This window comes from Lissotriton vulgaris, chromosome 10 (genome assembly GCF_964263255.1).
Source record: "Lissotriton vulgaris chromosome 10, aLisVul1.2, whole genome shotgun sequence".
In the NCBI taxonomy this organism is placed as follows: Eukaryota; Metazoa; Chordata; class Amphibia; order Caudata; family Salamandridae; genus Lissotriton; species Lissotriton vulgaris.
This window is the reverse complement of record NC_141698.1, coordinates 1,107,473,908-1,107,486,034: the sequence shown is the minus strand read 5'-3', so window position 1 is coordinate 1,107,486,034 and position 12,127 is coordinate 1,107,473,908. Positions and strand designations below refer to the sequence as shown.

Sequence of the window (12,127 nt, the reverse complement as noted above, 5' to 3'; positions counted from 1 at the left end):
TGGCTTCCAGGGACTTTGCTCAATAAGAGAACCATGTTGTGCACATCATAATAATTCGCAAGGGCTTACAAGAGAGCCTAGACAAGGCAGAGGACTAAAAGGTTGCTGGTATTCTGGATTTAATAGCTATGCGCAAAGCTCGTTGTGCCTGCCTACAGCCTTTGTCATACCATGTACTAGATCTCAGTTCTTTGCTTTTGGAGTTCCTGTGGAATACTTTTGACAAAAGAAGGTTTTAAGCTCAGAAAATAAGACATTATGTATACCGGGGATGGTATCATTTAACTCCTCCTGGGACTTAAGGTTTTTAAGATTATCCACAGTACAAATTAGCAAATGCCTAATAGAAGACAATAAGCCCTCATTGAGGAGGATTTTTGGCCATCGCACTCTTTGCGCACATCATTGGCTAATAAGACTTTGCCCTGAACTACAGCCATGGGAGAGTCAATAAAACTAGTGTCAGTCAAGGACACGACTAGGGGTTATGGTCGCTCTATAATCTAAATGTTACCATCATATCCTCTATAGTTGACCACAACCCCAAGTTAACCAATATATAGTCTATACGTGACTTCGATCTGCCATTATCAAAGGTCATTGCCCCTAGCCTGTCAGACTTGGTTCTACCATTGGCCGCCCGCAAACCCTTGTCTAAACTCAACCCCTACATGTACATGGCCGCTTGCGTCCATTTTTTAACTGGAGGAAGCTCCAACTGTGGGATTCCCCACGTGGAATCTTCAACCTCAGAGCACTTCCCATCGTCCATATCAAGGGGCTCGAAACAGGTATTAAAGTCTCCATCACAATCCTATTATCAGTGTTCGATAAGGAGCTGAGAAGTTCCTCTGATAGGTAAATAGTATGCAGTCATCTCCCTCCTGCAATCCCCCTTGAATATACATTGATGATACTTATATTAAGGCCCTTTGTGGAACTAATCTTAATTTCCAAGATATCCATACAAATAATCGGAATCTCCGCCACGGTGACACCCTCACATTGGCGAACCCAGATTGACAGTCCACCCACCGGTCTACCCCTAGTACCCTTAGTTGCAGGTTGAGAGTAATTTAAATAGCCTAGGCGGTATAAAGGGGCCAGACCCCATGTTTCCTGGAAGGACCATATATCAGATTCTTCAATAAAATTGGACCAATCGGGTAGGCCTAATTTAGCTTCCAGGCATGCTATGTTCCAGGAAGAAACCTTTGTTGTAAATTTAGCTTTTGTCAGGGGGAGAACGGGGCTACCAAACCCCTCCAAACAACTTCCACTAGAGTTTAAAACAACACTCGTCATAACAGTATTAATATTATTAGGGTGAGTAGATGGGGAAAGGAAAACCTCATTAGACGTTGATCTTAAGCTACATCCTACGTCCCCTATGGTTTGCGACGGGCTCCCCGTAGAGGCGTACATAGTCACAGCCTTACCATCCTTAAGTCAGTCGTTTTCCTCCAGAGTGTCAGGGGAGCGAAACGATTAAAGGTAGCAGTTGGGTACTTAAAGTGGGGATCAAGATAGTGGACCCGTTAAAGATGACAATAAAAATAAATAAATAAATCATACGTTCTTATATATCGCCTTTCACCGTAAGGTCTCAAGGCGCTTGCTTTGGGAACCCGTCCTGACTTTTCCCTACGAGATAACCCCTACTGGGCATCCCCAAGGTGAAAGCCAGGCATCCCATCGCGGTGGGGCCGTAGTGGAGATTAAGCAAGCTATTGCCCAGAGTTGCAGAGTGTGAACCCATGATTCGAGTAGGCACCAAGGCGAGAATTATCGAGTCCGTGGACATTTTGAGCTCAAGACCCTGCCGTGTCGGGAATTGAACCCTGGTCTCGGGTCTGACCTCTGCGTCTGGGTCTGCCTCCTCTAACCGGTGAGCCACACTTCTCCACTGCCTATATGCAGACCTAGATGTCTTGGGAGCATATCGGACCAGTTGCATGAAATCAGGGGATTCCAGAGGTTGAACGAGGATAGAACTGACTTAGATGGTGCGTACTAATCATACCCTCCCTACTGAATCCCCTTCATTACATATAAACTTTACTGCCCTAGGGTCCCTAAAGTTTACAATTATGCAATCCCCTTCCCGATCCTTTAGTCTGCCACCCAACCAGCTTACCCTCCTAACAAACAGAATGTAACCATTAATATGGGCGGGGAGGGGTATGAAGTTACTAAGCCAAAAAATAACTTTCTTTTTCAGCTCCCTATGACTCTCCATTTTGTCCTGTGAGATCTCAGGTACCCCTGACAAGATTACAGTGTAAGGTGCTGAATCAGGTGGAAGGTCAATACAGGGATGTTTTCTCATTCTTCCTTTGGACCACAGGTCCGTGTTATCTTGAGAGGAAACCTCGCCCTCCACTATAGTTGTTTCCAACCCCTTCCCACCCAAACGCACCTGTACAGGTGGGAGGCTTATCATAATTGGCCCCTCCTTACATCTTCCAACCTCTTCGTTTTGGATGGGGGGGCAATGTGAGGAATAGTGATAGGGCATGGTGTGATAGTACCTCCCGAAGCTAACTCAGATCCTCCCTTATCCCAGCAGTTAGGAACCAATAAACAACTTTGAGGAGCATTGGAAAACGCCGAAACAGTGTTTTCCAATTTCCCCAATTTTTCAAGTACTAACTTGATTCTTTCAAACAAGGGGAGCATCAGCGATTTCATCAAGTGCTCTATCTTATCAAAAATATTGTCAGGAAGCTCTGCAAGCAATGGCAGACGTGAAGACAAGTCAGGGGGATGCTTCCCAAGGCCGTCGTGAATGGTTGTTGTTTTATCAGAACTATGCTGGAAGAGAGGGGCGGAAGCCCCTCTACTAATTGAAGTTTTTGTAACTTTAGGACATCTGTCCTTTTGTGGACCCCCCCACGCTTCCTTTTCCCCCGTTTAGTAAGTGAAATTTGTGTATTAATTAATTTTATGGGGGGCTAACCTCCGATAGGGAACTCATGATAGAAAGTGCCACTGAGGTGCAAGCACCTGATAAATCAGATTCCCCCTCACCCCGACCAGTTACCCCCGGATTACCTGGCGAGGTTAGAGAGACAAGAGTTTGCACAGGGCTGGCTGTGTCCCTAATGGTGCCTAACGAGGAGCGTTTAAGATGGAAGGGATCGGCAGACAACCGTTTCTCAGTGAGGGCTATCTCTCGATCCAACGCAACAGCAGCCCTAGTAATAAACTCATCCTTGGTCCTAGTAATGGACCCACCAGTGTTTGTAATAGCACTTTTTTTCACCTTTCCGATATTAGACATTGTAAGGATTCTGTCTCAAGGCACAAATAGACTAACTGGAATAACTGGGAATATATGCAAGAGAAGAGTTACACGCTAAACAAGTAGTTGCGTAAGGGAGATAATAAACCCTTGCTCTCCACACACAAAAGTCACATGAAGAATACAAATTAATTGTAGCACAAATAAGCTAGGCCACAACCCTTGCTAACAGAATTTTAGGGGGATAGCCCCCCGGATGGCCACAGATGGCCTGCCCTTTACCCGGGCTTAGCCCGGCTGGTCCCACGCGCGTCCCGCATCACGGGACAAGTGAAGCGATTTTTAGTGTTCCAACCTGGAGGCATGACCACCATGGAAGAGGCTGCAGGTGTGGCTGGAATAGCCTGCTGGTCCTCGCAGTCCCTCGGTGTGTGTAGATTCCAAAACCAAGCCGCGTGAACGGCACCCGCAGAGCAGGAGCCGTGAACAGTTTCAGCAAAACCCTCTGGTTTCCACAAAATCAAACACGGCAGCAGAATCCCTCCGGTATCCTCAGCAGTCCGACACGGCAGGTAAAACCAAAGCTTGGACGATGAGCCTTGTAGAATCAAATCTGTCTTTCATCCACCACGAAGCTGTTAGGATGGCAGCCACTGAGTTAGGAAATAGTTCCTGTGCCCCTGCAGAGTACGTTTACATAATGTGCTGCTACATAAGAGCAATATATAAAAGTGCACTCATGATTTAAAATGTGTACATTTTACCTACACTATCAGCCCTTGGCTGTGAAATCGCTATAAACATCCTGGAAGCTGTGCTGCTTTCCACTTACAGCTTCTTTCAGACATGGTCCATTTTCACTCGCAGTGTGTATGTCTATGCTACAGTCCACCGGTCTGACCCAATGGCATCTGCTATCTGAGGAAACCAAGACCTATCTCAGCAGAACGGTGCACCTGGAATTGCTTCAACGTCAGTCACTCTGAACTCTGTCCGGATGTAGGTGCACCTAAGAAATTGTAATTTCTTTTACTGAGGCAAGGAGAGCTAAACAATAATATACCCAGGATACATTTATGTATGCAGGATAACAAAAAGAGGCCTCTTTTGAAACCAAGATACGAGATGAGGTCAGCGGTTGTCCTAATGTCTTTAAGTGTATATTTTATGTTCAGATTTCTTCATCTGTTGCATGGATTTGAGGAGGCCTAAGCAAAATAGTATTCTGCCATTCGGGTGCTCTACAGTCCCATTAATTTAGGCTGCTTGGGGTCATCTGGTATTTGTTCAGGATTGCTGTGGCATATGTCTGCCATGTTTGTGTTGTTTTACCACAAACTTCAGTTGTTGCTTATGAATATGTTGACTTTTGAGTATACATGTGCATTAAAAAACAATAAGGGACATCCTGCGTGTATAATAAAATGCCAGCTGATGACAATAGGCACTATGAAGATGTAGGCGGGACAATCGCGTATTCCTGAATCAGACTGCATGGCCCCCTGTGTAGTAATGGTACAGCTATTCAATCCCTGGTGGCACAGCACCCAGGGTAATATACTGCATCCCTAAACACTTACGAGTTCCCAAAGGACACTGCACTCCAAACTGGTACACACACGTAAACAACATTGGGCCTGATACACAAAGGGCCTCCGCACTCGTGGTGGAGGCCCCGCAATTGCTGGGGACTCACCGCACTCAAGGCAGAATCTACGCAATGAGAATTCTCCTTGTGAAGATTCCACCGTGGGTGTGGAGACTCCCCCACAACTGCGGGCCTCCACCATGAGTACGGAGGCCCTCTGTCATTTACAACGCCAATAGCTTTAACTCTCGCAAATGCGAGACCTATTGCAGAGCAAATTATTACACTAGATTCTTTCCACTCTCGTCTTTTTCCTTCTCTTTTATTCGCCTTCTACCTTTTTTCTTTTCTATTATAATATTGCTACGTATATTAACTTTTTTGTGATTTATTCATTTTTTTGTATGTATTTTTCTTCTGTATTATGATATATTGTTCACATTCTACTATGTTGTTGACTATATGACGTACTGGCTTATCTTATGATGTATTGTTTTGATTGTTCAATAAAGAAAAATAAACTAAATAAAAAAGAATTTTGGAACAATATATATTTGGAAAAGTCTGACGGTTGGCCCTTATATCTGGCAGAGCTGTTCGTTAAACTTTCCCTTCGTCTTCAGGAACTGTGAATGTATAGAGGTGCCCACCAGATTGACGAACATCTCTAAGGTGGGCGGAGTAAAGGCAGAAATGTCCTCCGCTACTCTGTCTGCCTTTGCTCCATGTGCTAAATCCTAAATCAAAACCTCTGCCTAGAAATGCAGTGTGGGTGAAAAGCAATGGTTTGAAATGCTACCCCAGGGATTGCTAGTAGTTAGTCTGGTTGCATGCTTTTGTCCAGTCTCTTTTTGGGTGTTTGATTGCCAGTAGAGTGCCTGGATACCTTAAACTGGCATAGTGCGTCCAATGTTTGTGAATTCTAAAAAGTAGTAAAGGTCATCCATTTAGGGAGTATGTCTATGGATGAAGATTTGCAACTTCTTGATAAACTGCAGACTAAGGGGCATTTGCAATGCAATAGGTCTCGCATTTACAAGAGTTTCACCTATAGTATTCCAAATGATTGTTTGTAAAAATGCTCATGCACCGCTCCAACTTCAACTTTAATGTCAGTCATTCCCTTTTCTTTGGACGAGCCATGTCTAAAGAAAGGTGCGTGGCCACCAATAAAGTGAAACCACAGTATAGGGTGCTTTTACACAAAACAAACATTTGTGTGTTAAGTTGACCAACAAATGCTTCTTTTTGTAAAATCTCCACATCCCGTGCTTTCACTTTAATGGCACCCGCGCCCCTTTCCTTAGACTCGGGTCATTTAAGGAAAGGGGCGCGGCCGCCATTAAAGTGTAAAATAAGCAAACATAGATAATATTGCGCTGCCCCCAGAGGCTTAGCAGTCAGAGCTACCGGCTCAGGAGCTGGGGACCAGTGTTCGAGTCTCCGCATCAGCTCAACATCAAATCAATCAATCCTACTAATGTAAATTTAAAAAAATGCGTAGTCAAGTGGGAGGATGAGAAATCAAAAGAAAAAAAAAACAGACCTCAAAGAGGTGGTTGGGGCAGTGAGGGGGGAAGGGGTGGAGCTGTAGCCAAGGAGCGAGAGAGTGGCTGTTGTTGCAGGAAAGCATGTCATTTCTGCAGTAGGAGAAATCCATTAAAAAATAGTGCTTAAAGACTAAATAATACATACCATGTAACAACAGAAGTAAAAGGGCCAGTCCTCTTGGGTGGTTACAAATAAAGACAAGATTGTACTTAGGTGGGGCTACCAAGCCTATTAATGAACCAGAAGCCAGCGTTTACGAAGGACAATGACACAAGCCAATGAAAAATATGTGTGGGGAGTGGGTGGGGTTTCACTTCTATTCTCAAATACAGCAGGCCTCGCAGGGCACCACATGCGCTGAACCAGCTCGACCTAAAAAGGATTGACGCAACACAGTGCAGTGCAGCAAGCAAAGTTGATGCACTGCATCACCTGAAGAGGGCAGAACTGCACCATCATTTCCAAGACATATTTTATTAACATTTTAATAGATGCGGTACAATAACATTCAATGCCAATATCTTGCAACACATACTCTTATTTTAACAGCTGAGATAACTGATAGCAAAATGGTGTACATAAAGGAGCGACTTGAGATATGATAAAAGGTCGGCTCACTTTCAGTAAAATGTAATCATAGTGGTAGGTCATACAGACAAGCTATGAATCTAAGTCTTAAAGCATGATAGTTACTAATGGGTGAAAAGGGAGAAAATCAGGAACAAACAAATCAAACGCCGAGTGTGATATATTAAGAAATATGGGGCTTTTTTATGAGCACGTGCACCACTGTATGGTGACTTTTTGTGACGCTCCTGCGGTGCAGATGGCAAACTCAAGTGAAGTCCAAAAAACTTTATTCGGCCAAAGGCCATAAAAGCATAGTATAAGATAAAACCAAACAAACCACTTTTTTCTACCAAAAAGTAATCCAACAGATAACTTTTAAAATGTCTACCACAAGATACATGAAAATTGAAACCCTATATCAGGAACAATATATTAAATTGAATACCTATTCCTAATAAAAAATGCAGATTTAATAAAAATGTAATTCTGCAGAGCACAGCTCATGAAAGTCTAAAGATTGCCAGCATATTAGCGAATCGGAAAGGGCATCAAAGTAATAAAGGAAAAGTTAAACCCTTTTAGTTAACCCCTTCACTGCTGCGCACATTTACCTGCTGTGCTGGGGGGCGGGGCGCGCACAGCGCCCCCATGCTCATGACGAGCTCAGCTCGTCATGCAGTACAGTGCTCCTGTGCTCATGACGAGCTGAGCTCGTCACAGCCGCACCCGTTTCTTTAGAACGTTCACACAGCAGGGAAATTAGCCCAGCGTGCGAGCGTTCTAAAGGCCATGACGAGCTCAGCTCATCATAAGCACAGGAGCACTGTAGCTCATGACGAGCTGAGCTCGTCATGAGCATGCAAGAGGTTAAATAAGGATGACAAGAAAAACCTGACACATAGATAGCAGACCCACTCAGGGATCTCCGGGCCCAACTTCCAAACCAAGAATGTATTGGGGGGGGGGGGGATCAGACACCAATCATCTCCCACTCCCCCCAAGGCTATGCACCTGCAAATTGGTTATCTGTGCCCTGAGTATGCATGGTTCGGTGCTGCAGAAATGGAGGTTTGTGCTCTGACTGTGCAAGGTGCTGTACTGTGGTGCAGAAAATGAAATCTGTGCCCTGAGTGTGCACAATACCGTATATTACTGCAGAAACTTGAGATCTGTGGCCTTAGTGTGCCCTGTACTTACAGCAGATGAGGTGTGTGTGCTGAGTGTGCATAGTTCTGTAGTGCGCAACAGAAACTGAGTGCTACACTTGACACCCTGGAGACAAAACTTTTGTGCAAGCTCTACTCTCCCTCCTTCTGCTTCCTTCAGGTATTGTGCTCCCTTTTTATATTCCGTGCTTCACACAGAAGGGGCCTACACAAGGGGCGTTTAGGGAGGGGCAAGGAGGGGTTTAGGAACAGGTAAGGGAATGTTTATGAAGGGACGAGCTAATACATAACATACCCACAAAAGATTAGGGGCCTTATTACGAGTCTAGTGGTCCATGGACTGCCAGACTTGTGGGGGTGCAGCAACTGCGGGGGTGCGGCAACTGCAATCTTTTGACCGCCCTATTACAATTAGTGCAGTCGGGTCAACTTGAGACCACTGCTACCAGCAGGGATCCCTGACGATGCAGTGGTCTTTAGGCTGCAATATGCTTGTGGGACGTTGCGGTCCCGGCAAGCATATTATGAGTTTCCTCTCCACCACAGTTTTAATGGTGATTCTACCTCCAGGAAACAAAAGTGCCTCTGGGCTGGGGGACGCATGCAGAGTGGGCACCAGTTCATGATGTGCAAGTACATTTTGAGACATTCCCATTGCGGTGCCTATGAAATAGGCACCAATGTGGGAACACCAAAGAAACACCCCCAGACCAGGTGAAAACTCCTAATCTGGTGGGTTCACCTCAGGTTTGGTGGTGCAGGAGTGGGGGGTCCCGCTCCAGCACCGCCAAACCTGTACTCAGGCCCTAAGACCATTGATATTCACAAATTACATTTCTGAAGTTGCTACCATACTAAGGGTGACAAAACTGCAGCAAATGTATAACCCTGGGGGATAAAATCTGCTCCGCTCGCAGAATTTGCAGATTTTTGGCAATTCTGCGTTCCCAGTAGAATGCAGAATTACTAAAAATTCCACTGATCTGCAGATTTGCAGAATTATTTCCTTGTTCGCGCTTCAAATATCTGTTTTTGCGAGCAATAGAGACTTAGCGGGATCCCTGCGTTCACGACGAGTTTTCCCATCCATTCGCGTGCAACACAAGATTTTGGTAGCCGGCCACTCGATCCCACGAGAGTGTGCAATCGAGAACATGTCATTCGCCGTGCCAACGGACACCACAAGAGTGTGCGGTTGCGAAACATCATTCAGACATGCCATCGGACATGCGGTGGCAGTTTGGTGAAGCTCGCGATGCCGAACACGCAAAATTTGCAATCTGGAAAAGAATAATATCTCGTGTAGCATAAAACCTTCTCTAAAATGATGATTTGGATGAAAAAACTCCTCAGATTGACATTTGGCTGTACTTTGTTGGGCAAGGAGTCCTTTTTATTAAAAACGTATTTTTGGGAGAGGAAGGAAGTGCCACAGATTCTCCAACTTCCTGTTCCTGCCCAGCAGGCTCCTCCCAGTTCTTTGTCCATCTCCTGTTAATTTTTCATTTGGATTTGGAGCTGGAAGGATCACTCTTTGTGTCTGCTGCATCATGTATCATTGGATTTGAGGACTTTTGGGTTTCAGATTGTACAAGTACGTTGGTTTGATTCGGGCATAGCATTTGTTGCAACTACAATGTTGAGACTTTTCATCATTTTTAAAAAACATTTATTGTGGGAAGCCAGTAGGCCCAGAGCTAGTCATGGTGGGTGCATGATGAAACAACTGTTCCTTTGATGAGTGTTGAATTTATTTTAAACATCATTTAGGGCATGGATGGCATTGGATTTTATTGCAAAAATGTGTTTTTTGGGGGTATTTCTCTTTTTTGGTGTGTGTTAAATAAATGCCTTTGTTGTTTGTGGTGTGTTGTGTTGTGTACCTTGCACACCTTGTTTAGCTCTGTGGATTTTTGTTTTTGAATTTTATTGCATTAAAGCTGTCTTGTTTAGCATGTCTCCTTTGCCTGGCTATTATAGGCCTGTTTCAGTTCATTGTTTTCCATGCCTCCTGCTTGTTGCTTGTGTCTGTGAGTGTCCATGTGACTTGTGGCCATTGTGTGGTGGTACTTTAGTAGTGTGCTGCTTTTGCCATATATGCCTGCATGTCTTTCCTATGTTCCTCTTGGCTTACTGCTTCCATCCATCCCTTTGCCAGCTGCAGCTCCCTCAATGACGTGATGAGCAAATAATTTAATGCCAAACAAACAGGTTCCACTTCCATTCCATTTGTATTTTTGTTGTTGTTGTTCTTCTTTCCTATCCTTCCTGAGTGTACACAGTACGTATACCATGAAAGCCCTTGTTGTCAAAATCTCACAAATGACTACACTGTTATGTTTCTTTTTTAACTCAAACAGTTTTAAAAAAAATGTAATATTATAACACTAACAAGTATGACCACCACACACTAAGTTATATATTATATGTTTTGTTTGTAGTAGTAGTAATTGAACCACAACAACATATGCAACATTTTACTGATGTTCTTCTCCTGGCTTCTTGGCTTTTAGGTGCACAAAAAGACAGAGGAGGAGGTGTCATCTTCACCCATTGTACTGCCAGACAGAAGTCCTGCTGCGCACGTCACATGACGTGTGGCCACAGACATGTCTGCAACTTGTGCAACAGCGTCCTGCTGACATCGGAAGAAGATGACCCCAAAGAAAGTTACCAGGTCCTCCAGTGCCAAGAAAGTTGCCAGTGAGAAAAAGGAACAGAAGACGGAAGTGGCACTTACCAAGACTGGTGTGCCGCTCACAATGTTTTTTGGTAAACAAGAAATTACACCTGCATCAGCAGTGTCCGGGGACCAAGCTGGGAGCAGCACCTCTGCATCAGCGGGCCCACCCCACAAACCTAGGCCCAAGCCCATGAGTGTCGCAGAAGTAGCCAATCTACCAATGAGCAGTGTTGTTGAAATGTCATTATCGCAAAGTAGTACCCAACCAATGCAGGAGGAGACTCAGCAGATAAGTGGGCAACACAGAAGCCACAACAGCCACCAAAACAGCAGCTACAACAATCGCAACAACAGCCGCCACAACAGCCGCCACAACAGCTTCCACAACAGCTGCCACTACAGCCACAACAATAGCCCACAAAAGTAGTTGTTCCTCCGGAAGTAGGGGCAGTTCGGGAAAATGAGCTTCCTCCAGATAAAGAGGAGCAAGCCACTCTTTCAGAAGATCCAATGTCTCCCAGATCCCCAGCAAGGAAAAGGAGGATTAGTCCATCAACTTTGTCTTCAAGCCCCACTTCTGATGATATAGATGCCACTTGGAATCCACCAGCTCAGTCTGAGAGTGTTGCATGCCACAAGACAAGGCTAGTGAAAAGGAAGGTTCCAGAAAGCCTTAGAGTTATGGAAGTAGATGTATACGAGGGGGATGATGATGATGACAAGCCAGTCATCACAAACATCACTCCTGGCCCAGAGGAGATGGAGACCAACATTATTACCCTATCCAAAATTGCTGCGAGGGATGTAGCACGATACAACCAAGACAGGTAACACCAGCTCCAGCTTCCATATTTGCATTTGCAAAGGCCCGGCAGGGACCTACATCAAGGTCAACCACCACCTCAGTAGATAGTGGTACTGTAAGTGCAGAGTCAAATTCCATGCCCCCCCTCCAATTCATCTGGAATTGAAAGTGGCGCTTCCAGCAGCACCAGAAAGTACACCTGCATAGTTTGGGACTTCTTTTCGGTTAGCAGTACGGAAGAGAACATTGCTAAATGCTCAATTTGTCAACACGCTGAAAGGGTAAGCTTGGTACAAACTATGGTTCCGGAGGCCAAACAAGTCATCTAAAAAACACCACATCATCCAGTGGGAGGCTCACCTACTTCGCTTACAAAAAAGTAAAACTGCACCAAGTGCTGTTGGTGGGGATGAAGAAGTAGAAGAACATACGATCACAGTGAAAAGTGAATAAGAGGGAGACATTTCTAGCCCTGTCTGAAGCAGAGTGGTGGTACCGCCCACATCCTCAGCAACACCTC

At 44.9% G+C, this 12,127-nt stretch overlaps 1 protein-coding gene across 1 annotated transcript in view; it reads right to left on the bottom strand.

The window, feature by feature from the left end:
• Positions 1 to 12,127, bottom strand: part of LOC147689399 (vomeronasal type-2 receptor 26-like) — a 204,468-nt gene that overhangs the window by 33,849 nt on the left and 158,492 nt on the right. The window lies entirely within an intron of this gene.